The sequence below is a fragment of the Setaria italica genome, chromosome III (assembly GCF_000263155.2).
Source record: "Setaria italica strain Yugu1 chromosome III, Setaria_italica_v2.0, whole genome shotgun sequence".
In the NCBI taxonomy this organism is placed as follows: Eukaryota; Viridiplantae; Streptophyta; class Magnoliopsida; order Poales; family Poaceae; genus Setaria; species Setaria italica.
Window position 1 is genome coordinate 8,659,065 of NC_028452.1, and position 11,013 is coordinate 8,670,077.

Below are 11,013 nucleotides of genomic sequence, written 5' to 3' on the forward strand. Positions count from 1 at the left end.
CCAGGTTTTATAGTGTGAAAGGTAAAATCAAGAATTTCTTAATTTGTAGGACTGTAATCATAGGTAAAATCAAGAACTTCTCGCTGTTCATGAAGCGACTCTTAAGGTTCCAGGATCATTTTACAGCATGAACTTGATTGCAAACGCTGTAAAGAAAACAAAAAAAAGCCACAGTACGGGACCAAGGGGTCGGGCGCATCCGACCCCGGGACCAAGGGTCGGGCGAGGCGGAGTTCCACCCTCAAGGGGTCGGGCGCATCCGACCCCGGGACAAAGGGTCGGGCGAGGCGGAGTTCCACCCTCAAGGGGTCGGGCGCATCCGACCCCGGGACCAAGGGTCGGACGAGGCGGAGTTCCACCCTCAAGGGGTCGGGCGCATCCGACCCCAGGACCAAGGGGTCGGGCGCAGCGGAGTTCCACCCTCAAGGTGTCGGGCGCATCCGACCCCGGGACGAAGGGTTGGGCGAGGCGAAGTTCCACCCTCAAAGGGGTCGGGCGCATCTGACCCCAGGACCAAGGGTCGGGCGAGGCGGAGTTCCACCCTCAAAGGGGTCGGGCGCATCCGACCCGGGACCAAGGGTCGGGCGAGGCAGAGTTAAAAGTGATGTACATACGGATTTTGCCCGACAATAGTTTTACGCAAGGCTGTTTTAGCCAGTACTTGTTCTTGTCCGGCGACAGTATGTGGGAACTGAAACAAGCTGCCTCGCCTATGTGCTGAAAGTTACAAGAGTCGCCAATAAAATTAAAAGATTAACTGTTGTACATTTTGTTAAATTTTGGGGATGATTTTCTCTCTGTATGTAAAGTTCAGTTAACTTTTGTACTAACTACCAAACTGCCTGTGCATTTGTGTGGCCAGTTTTAAATATAATCGTATTCAATATATAACTGTAACTTCTATTATGTATTTAGTTCAGTTTCAGGTTACTGGTTCAATTGCTGACAAAAAACTGAACGGAACTGCATCTGTTACTGAACTTTCTCAAGGGGTACAATCCACTGCCAAATTCTGTATGTTATTGCTCTTTATCTGAATAATCCATTGTTTCATCTCCATCAATGTATGCTCTCCAGATTCTTGCTTCTTGGGAACGTCAGCGACATCCATGGATCCATCAAAGTCCACCCGTGGTAGACATCCGCTTGCAGACATCACCAACACAACACCTCAAGGTGAAATATCGTTTCAATTAAATGTTTCTCTCCTCCGGAGACATTGCCTTTTTTAATAATGGGATGCTTTGTAGCTAACCAAGCACCACGTGGATGGCGGCCAGATGATGTCGATCCTAATGCTCGTAAGAGGCTGAGAGATAGAGAACGGTCTGCAACAATGTCTGATGAAAAAAGAATGGAAAGGAACAAAAAGCGTCGTGAACGCTATATGATTAATAAAGTTGTAGACAAAGATAATTCGCACCTAGCTATGCAGTTGGAGGGTACTCGATTTTTTCCCGTGTCATTTTGCAATATTTTTGTCATATTCATGTCACTTTATTTACTTTGCAAATTCAAGTTGTAGGTGGCGGTATATCCATGGTGAAAGATGAAAACGATGACTGGCTACATAGGGGACATCTGGATGACAATGATGAATGGATACATGAGAGAGATTTGGATGGAAATGACGACTTGATTCATGTATCAGGTGGGCCTCCAGATGTACACAGTTCTTTTGCATCTTGTTTGCATTTGTATAATTTTTGTCAATTTTCATCTATAAGCATCAAATATTTTCGTGTAAAATATTTACTTCTACAAACTCAGACACATGTGAAATGCCCCCAATGTGAAACAAAAAATGACTTGGTGGGAGTTGTTTTCCATCAAACAGTAGGATATGTCATATCTGATGCAATCTTCAAGAGCAGTCGTACTCGTACTTCTCTCCCTTTATCTGGGTGGTGATGAGCTATATATGGTTTCTTCAGTGTTACATTTGTTACCATTGGGAACCAAGTTAGAATGCGTGTATTTTTTTAAATAGTTGGAGCGCTGGGATCTGAACAAAATGATGCAGAGTGCCAGGTTGTGAAAGGTGCACACAGAAATATTTTTGCCATTTTATATGCAGCAGGAGAAAAAAATAAAGGGTCCCTCAAATGAACAATATTCAATAAAAAAATCATTAATATATTAACACTGCGTGTTGATTTCATGAAACGTCAGGGTTTTTTTTGCAAAATTAGGGCGACGTACAAAAAGCCCTGGCAGAGACGTTGCTTGCTTTAATAATAGGTATAGATTAAAGTGGGGTTGTTTCTTCCGACCGTCGTGGTTATTTTGCAAAAAAGTCTCTCAACTTTTTCATAATAAACCCGCAGTCCTAGGCGTTAAACTGCCATAGTTCGTTGATGATTTGCAAAAAAAACCTCAACATTTTCGTAATTATTCCCCCTGATGAGGTCCCTTCTCTTGCACATGGCGGCGAGGCCCTTGTAGTCCTCGAGCACGGAGACGACGCTGGCATGGTGCCAGACGACGCTGATGTAGATGAGTCCCGCGAGGTAGGCGACGATGAGGAGGAACGCGAGCAGCCCCGCAAGCCCCAACCCGTTACGGCGGCAACGAAGAGCCTAAGGAAGACGACGACGAACACTGCGTGGTATGCGAAGAGGAGCACGAAGGCCGCGAGGAACGTCGCCACAAGCCTCCTCCATACCCAGGGCACGACGGAGAGCACCCACGGGAAGGTGAGCGCGTCATGCTTGGCGGAGTAGATGGAGAAGACGGCGGCGGCGGTGGCAAGGAGGGAGAGGAGGAGAAGGAGGGCGAGGAGGTAGGCAACCTTGAAGAGGAGGAGGGCGAGCCAGTCGAATGCGAGGCGGGAGAGGAGGCGGTGCTGGGCGTCGGGGCGGAGGAGTTGAGGGTGGTGTCATCGGTGTTGATGTGGGTGAAGAGGGCGTGGGAGATGGCAACATGGAGGAGGAAGAGGGCGGAGAGTGGGAGGACGAGGGTAGCGGCGACGCAGGCGAAGAGGGGTCAGTGCGGGCCGCGAAGGATAGATGCGGAGGAGGCGTAGATGCCCGCCGCCCCTAGGAACTGCAGCTCCTCCGTCTCGCACTCCATGGCCTCGATCTGGGAGGATGGGTTTGGTTGGTTGAGGTGGGTGGGGAAGGGAGGGAGGGATTGGGGAATTTCCTTCTGGTCGGGGGGGGGTGTGATGGAGAAAGAGGAATGGGGATGGAAGGCTCTGGAGGATGGAAGCAAGGTGGAGAGAGAAAGAGAAAAAAGCCACCTTAACTTGAAAAAAGTCCCTCAACTTATTTGTAATCAACTCGCAGTCCTTGGAGTTAAACAGACGTGATTCTAGACGATTTGCGAAAAGGTCCCTTTCTTCCTCGCCTGCACGCGTTTCTGCAGCCCGCGATTCGTCCGCCTCCTCCTCGATTCCCACGAATCAATCCGTCGTCGCGCGCCATCTGCCATCCGCCCGTGCCCCGCTAGCCTTGCGTCCGCTGCCGCTGACTCCCTCGCCATCCATTGGCCACCCGCGCCATCACCCGCCATGGCATCCACGCGCAGCACCGGCCGCCGACCAAACAATACACCAAGAACAAAATAGAGGACAAAGGAATAGCATTAACCAGCAACAACGAAATTTGACATCAGCATCTATACATGAATCGTTCACAACTACAGCACCACCACACAACTCCTCCTGGCTAAGCGGCAAAAGCCGGATGTAGCAGATGACTGCGAATCTATCCAGTGACAGGGAATCATGCGGCAAACAATCGACAACACAGCAGCCGGAGAGCAGGTTAGCGGCAGTGGGGATGCAGCACAGGAGGCCTGTGAGGAAGCAGCAACAGAGCGAGGAGACAATGGGGGTGCAGTGCAGGAGCCCGACGAGGAAGCGTGTGGCAACATTAAAAAACCAGCATTATAAAAGAAAACACGAGGGAACTGTGATTAGTTCATGATCTCGCCTGATTAGCACGAGGGAACTGCGCGGTGGTTCCTAGACCGGCGAGATCAAGAAAACATGCACAATGCTTGGACTTTGGGATAAGAATGATGTGCTAATCAATTTTTTAAGCCTGTGACCTACAACAAACAAAAACCAACGTTATAAAAGAAACAAACTTGGGTCCTGTCAACGCGAGATCACGCAGGGAGGTCTTGACGACTATAGGAGAGTGGGTTTGTTGGTGGACGCTACGATAAGACTTTTGGTACGGCTACCGTTGTCAAGTGGAGTTGTGTGGCTGCGTTGAGGTCCCAATCCGGTCGGCTTTGACGGTTAAATTGTGTGTTACCCGCGTTGATGTTCCTATCCAACCGGGCGAGTATAGGCTGTTTCTTTCTTTTCTTTTTCATTTTCCTGCCTATGGTATCCAGGACCGTAGTCTTATATTTTTCTACTATATCAATAGTTTCTCGCACTGTCTCGTGCAGTTCGACAAAGATAAAAAATGAAGGCAGAAAAAAATTATATTCAATAATTCAGGAAGAAAAACCAATAATTCAGAAACATACAACATCAAATTATCACCCAAGTTTTGTGTCATGTGTATTGGGCTTTTTCCTCCCGTGCAACGCACGGGCATATTTCCTAGTTAAAATTAAAAAATATTGATAGTCAAAACTAAAATGACTACACACATGAATCCACAAAACGACAGTTATTTAGGAACGAGAGGGAGTATGGCGTATACTTAGCCAGAACTGATCAAACCTTCGGCGGAGTGGAGCGCTGTCGTTGTGCTACGTTTTGTGTGTTGCGATGTGCTATGAACATATATTAATCAATGAGCCTGTGATTTTCAAACATTACCGCTTAATCTTCTTACACTGTCATCCTGTGATTTTGATACAGACGAGATATGTGTTATGTTTCGTTTTTCATGGGCTGCCAACCCGTGTGCACCCATATTGTCATCAAAACATTGCCGCTTAATCTTTCTTACCAACTTGGCTAAATGCCCATTAAAATAGTACTATACATTAATTAATTAGTCTAAGGGGAAAGTTGAGTAAAAAAAAGGAAAAAAACATTGGGGATGTTCAGCAAGTTGGCCCCCATCTACCCCGTTCATTTGCGCACCTTGGTATATACACAAGTGCCCTTGCATAGCGCATGGATAGATATATAGCGAAAGAAAAAATAAGGCTTACTTTCTTTTGTTATGATAAGTTTTGATAAATATTAAGTTTTTTACACAAAGTGAATGTTATGTACTAGTACATATTAATAGGTTAATGTTAGTCGAAATCTTGTCCTAAGGGAAAAAATATGTCTTATAATTTCACTCGAAGGGAGTATATGTTTGTGCTTTATTATTATTTAATGAATTACGTAGAGGCCTCGTCTCCTGAGATCATTAAAAAAGGGGCTCTCCAAATTATTAGTTACTGACTAGCTCCTCATTTAGTCATATTACTCCAACGAAATGGCTTATAAAGGAAGAGTTGTATTTCTTGCTCTCGTGCTATTACAAAAGTGTGATTTTCAGCCTTGAATGCTGCCTTGCATGCTTGGACCGTGGGTGACTGATGAATTTGCTTCTTGAAATGTTCCAACACCTGGAAGGCATGATCGTTTGTGGACACATGCAAATTTAGGATTCCCCAACATTGCTGTGAGAAGGGGCAGTGCAAATGAAGATGGTGCAGGGATTCTTCAACATTCTGAGTACGGAGTGCACATGAATAGCTTTGCAACTTCATGTTTTTCCTCCTTAGAAGCTCTCGGGTGTTTAACCTGTCCTTCAGGATTAACCATAAAAGAATTTTTATGCTTGAGTTGACAGCAACTTTTCCAGATAGAGGAGTAAGGGTGTAGCACTGATGTATTTCTCTATGACCCTCATGGTTTTATCAGCTTTACTTGAGCTATAGATGTCATTGCCCCAGCAGATATACACCCAAACATCTTCATTGGTTAGATTTACCTCCAACTCCGTAATACTATCCTCCAACAATTGATAGTTATATTGTATACATCCAAACATCTCCATTGGTTAGATTTACCTGCAAATCCATATTTGGTCTATCTGTAAGCATGATCTGTCTACGGATCTATTAGTAATTTGACTGAAAGAGATTTCTCTAAAAAAGGAGTTGTGCTGCTCCTGGATTGAGTTACGTGCTTTTTATTGGGATTTCTGGTCGTGGTGGTTTCCTTTTGGGACAAAGCTATTCACACCCCATCTGAAATTGACATACTCAGGTATTAAATGTCACTAGATTCTGCTTCATGCTTCCATTTCTCCTTGGGACAAAAAAGGTACATTGATGCAGTTTGATTAAGCAGAGTAATCTGACTTCAAAAATATTTTTCCTCTATCATTGTCCGACGAGAAATGTTTTTGTCGCTATCATTGTCCTCCAAGCAAATTTGTGCTGATACATTATCCCAGTGTCAACACCTGCCTAAGACAAAACTGCAGAATGTTGGTCGAGATTTGGGCAGAGCGGTCGAGTCACACTGAAAGAGTATGTAGCTCAAAAGTATAATGAGCATCAGTCACGTAACTTCACAGAGCCATTGCCAATTAGCAAGCATCATTTCACATGCACAGGACTACTACAGTCAGGGAGTTGTTGCCTATTACGAGCTACAGTAAGCAATCACAGTAGGAGATACTGACATCCATAGACGCAGTAAAGAACGCCGCAGGTATTCTTGTAGAAATACTGGATCTGGAGCAAGTCCCTTTGGCCGCTGAAGACATCTCAAACTAAGCAGGGCGTCAGAGGCAGCCTGGTGCCCCTTCCCAGTCCTCTTCGCTCCAAGTTCTGTAGCAACCGCATCAAGCTTTCCCGGAACTCTCTCCTTGTTGATACACTTGCCGTACTGTGAGAACAACTTGCAGTCACATGATGAAGGGAAATATTCTACGACTTGCAACAGGAAGTGGAGTCGAGTTTCTAGCAATGGATCCTTCGTTAGGAGATTTATCATGAGTCGAAAATCTTGATAACCCATAAAGGTAACCCAGGTGACATTCTTGTTCTGCAGGAGACCGGACTCACGTAACAAGTTTTTGAACTCCGAGGCTGGAAGTCCCTTTGTCGCATGCTCCTCTAATATCAGTTCACTCTCCCTCAGGAATTTCACTCCACAGTGGTCACCAGATCACCTAGTGGGGCCGAACAAGAGATTTAATTGGAACATTGCACCTCCGAGCAAATTGAACTCCGTATTGGCAATTCCGATCCCAGCCTGCACAAGGTCTCCACCATGCACATAGGATCGCAGCTGCAAATAGACTATCCTCCAACAATTTATAGTTATACCGTATACATCCAAACATCTCCATTGGTTAGATTTACCTGCAAATCCATATTTGGTCTATCTGTAAGCATGATCTGTCTACGGATCTATTAGTAATTTGACTGAAAGAGATTTCTCTAAAAAAGGAGTTGTGCTGCTCCTGGATTGAGTTACGTGCTTTTTATTGGGATTTCTGGTCGTGGTGGTTTCCTTTTGGGACAAAGCTATTCACATCCCATCTGAAATTGACATACTCAGGTATTAAATGTCACTAGATTCTGCTTCATGCTTCCATTTCTCCTTGGGACAAAAAAGGTACATTGATGCAGTTTGATTAAGCAGAGTAATCTGACTTCAAAAATATTTTTCCTCTATCATTGTCCGACGAGAAATGTTTTTGTCGCTATCATTGTCCTCCAAGCAAATTTGTGCTGATACATTATCCCAGTGTCAACACCTGCCTAAGACAAAACTGCAGAATGTTGGTCGAGATTTGGGCAGAGCGGTCGAGTCACACTGAAAGAGTATGTAGCTCAAAAGTATAATGAGCATCAGTCACGTAACTTCACAGAGCCATTGCCAATTAGCAAGCATCATTTCACATGCACAGGACTACTACAGTCAGGGAGTTGTTGCCTATTACGAGCTACAGTAAGCAATCACAGTAGGAGATACTGACATCCATAGACGCAGTAAAGAACGCCGCAGGTATTCTTGTAGAAATACTGGATCTGGAGCAAGTCCCTTTGGCCGCTGAAGACATCTCAAACTAAGCAGGGCGTCAGAGGCAGCCTGGTGCCTCTTCCCAGTCCTCTTCGCTCCAAGTTCTGTAGCAACCACATCAAGCTTTCCTGGAACTCTCAACTTGTTGATACACTTGCCGTACTGTGAGAACAACTTGCAGTCACATGATGAAGGGAAATATTCTACGACTTGCAACAGGAAGTGGAGTCGAGTTTCTAGCAATGGATCCTTCGTTAGGAGATTTATCATGAGTCGAAAATCTTGATAACCCATAAAGGTAACCCAGGTGACATTCTTGTTCTGCAGGAGACCGGACTCACGTAACATGTTCTTGAACTCCGAGGCTGGAAGTCCCTTTGTCGCATGCTCCTCTAATATCAGTTCACTCTCCCTCAGGAATTTCACTCCACAGTGGTCACCAGATCTCCTAGTGGGGCCGAACAAGAGATTTAATTGGAAAATTGCACCTCGGAGCAAATTGAACTCCGTATCGGCAATAGATCCCAGCCTGCACAAGATCTCCACCATGCACATAGGATCGCAGCTGCAAATAGACTATCCTCAAACAATTGATAGTTATACCGTATACATCCAAACATCTCCATTGGTTAGATTTACCTGCAAATCCATATTTGGTCTATCTGTAAGCATGATCTGTCTACGGATCTATTAGTAATTTGACTGAAAGAGATTTCTCTAAAAAAGGAGTTGTGCTGCTCCTGGAATGAGTTACGTGCTTTTTATTGGGATTGCTGGTCGTGGTGGTTTCCTTTTGGGACAAAGCCATTCACATTCCATTTGAAATTGACATACTCAGGTATTAAATGTCACTAGATTCTGCTTCATGCTTCCATTTCTCCTTGGGACACAAAAGGTACATTGATGCAGTTTGATTAAGCAGAGTAATCTGACTTCAACAATATTTTTCCTCTATCATTGTCCGACGAGAAATGTTTTTGTCGCTATCATTGTCCTCCAAGCAAATTTGTGCTGATACATTATCCCAGTGTCAACACCTGCCTAAGACAAAACTGCAGAATGTTGGTCGAGATTTGGGCAGAGCGGTCGAGTCACACTGAAAGAGTATGTAGCTCAAAAGTATAATGAGCATCAGTCACGTAGCTTCACAGAGCCATTGCCAATTAGCAAGCATCATTTCACATGCACAGGACTACTACAGTCAGGGAGTTGTTGCCTATTACGAGCTACAGTAAGCAATCACAGTAGGAGATACTGACATCCATAGACGCAGTAAAGAACGCCGCAGGTATTCTTGTAGAAATACTGGATCTGGAGCAAGTCCCTTTGGCCGCTGAAGACATCTCAAACTAAGCAGGGCGTCAGAGGCAGCCTGGTGCCCCTTCCCAGTCCTCTTCGCTCCAAGTTCTGTAGCAACCGCATCAAGCTTTCCCGGAACTATCTCCTTGTTGATACACTTGCCGTACTTTGAGAACGACTTGCAGTCAAATGATGAAGGGAAATACTCTACGACTTGCTACAGGAACTGGAGTCGTGTTTCTGGCAATGGATCCTTCGTTAGGAGATTTATAATGAGTCCAAAATCTTGATAACCCACAAAGGTAACCCAGGTGACATTCTTGTTCTGCAGGAGACCGGACTCACGTAACATGTTCTTGAACTCCGAGGCTGGAAGTCCCTTTGTCGCATGCTCCTCTAATATCAGTGCACTCTCCCTCAGGAATTTCACTCCACAGTGGTCACCAGATCTCCTAGTGGGGCCGAACAAGAGATTTAATTGGAACATTGCACCTCCGAGCAAATTGAACTCCGTATTGGCAATTCCGATCCCAGCCTGCACAAGGTCTCCACCATGCACATAGGATCGCAGCTGCAAATAGACTATCCTCCAACAATTTATAGTTATACCGTATACATCCAAACATCTCCATTGGTTAGATTTACCTGCAAATCCATATTTGGTCTATCTGTAAGCATGATCTGTCTACGGATCTATTAGTAATTTGACTGAAAGAGATTTCTCTAAAAAAGGAGTTGTGCTGCTCCTGGATTGAGTTACGTGCTTTTTATTGGGATTTCTGGTCGTGGTGGTTTCCTTTTGGGACAAAGCTATTCACATCCCATCTGAAATTGACATACTCAGGTATTAAATGTCACTAGATTCTGCTTCATGCTTCCATTTCTCCTTGGGACAAAAAAGGTACATTGATGCAGTTTGATTAAGCAGAGTAATCTGACTTCAAAAATATTTTTCCTCTATCATTGTCCGACGAGAAATGTTTTTGTCGCTATCATTGTCCTCCAAGCAAATTTGTACTGATACATTATCCCAGTGTCAACACCTGCCTAAGACAAAACTGCAGAATGTTGGTCGAGATTTGGGCAGAGCGGTCGAGTCACACTGAAAGAGTATGTAGCTCAAAAGTATAATGAGCATCAGTCACGTAGCTTCACAGAGCCATTGCCAATTAGCAAGCATCATTTCCACTGCACAGCACTACTACAGTCAGGGAGTTGTTTCCGATTACGAGCTACAGTAAGCCATCACAGTAGGAGATGCTGACATCCATAGACGCCGTAAAGAACGCCGCAGGTATTCTTGTAGAAATACTGGATCTGGAGCAAGTCCCTTTGGCCGCTGAAGACATCTCAAACTAAGCAGGGTGTCAGAGGCAGCCTGGTGCCCCTTCCCAGTCCTCTTCGCTCCAAGTTCTGTAGCAACCGCATAAAGCTTTCCCGGAACTCTCTCCTTGTTGATACACTTGCCGTCCTTTGAGAACGACTTGCAGTCAAATGATGAAGGGAAATACTCTACGACTTGCAATAGGAACTGGAGTCGTGTTTCTGGCAATGGATCCTTCGTTAGGAGATTTATCATGAGTTCAAAATCTTGATAACCCACAAAGGTAACCCAGGTGATATTCTTGTTCTGCAGGAGACCGGACTCACGTAACATGTTCTTAAACTCCGAGGCTGGAAGTCCCTTTGTCGCATGCTCCTCTAATATCAGTTCACTCTCCCTCAGGAATTTCACTCCACAGTGGTCACCAGATCTCCTAGTGGGG

At 45.0% G+C, this 11,013-nt stretch overlaps 1 long non-coding RNA gene and 1 pseudogene across 2 annotated transcripts; one reads left to right on the forward strand and one right to left on the reverse strand.

The window, feature by feature from the left end:
• LOC101779963 lies at positions 1-1,551 on the forward strand. 2 transcript variants are annotated; one of them, XR_002677167.1, is made up of 4 exons: positions 1-21; positions 1,078-1,176; positions 1,251-1,442; positions 1,520-1,551. It is a non-coding gene; the product is annotated as an uncharacterized LOC101779963 (long non-coding RNA). The 2 variants fall into 2 exon arrangements; XR_001163613.2 differs by lacking the exon at positions 1-21 and having other exon boundaries at positions 1,013-1,176.
• Positions 1,552-2,336: 785 nt separating this feature from the next.
• On the reverse strand, positions 2,337-3,072 carry LOC101773224 (annotated as a pseudogene).
• Between the last annotated feature and the right edge of the window lie 7,941 nt (positions 3,073-11,013).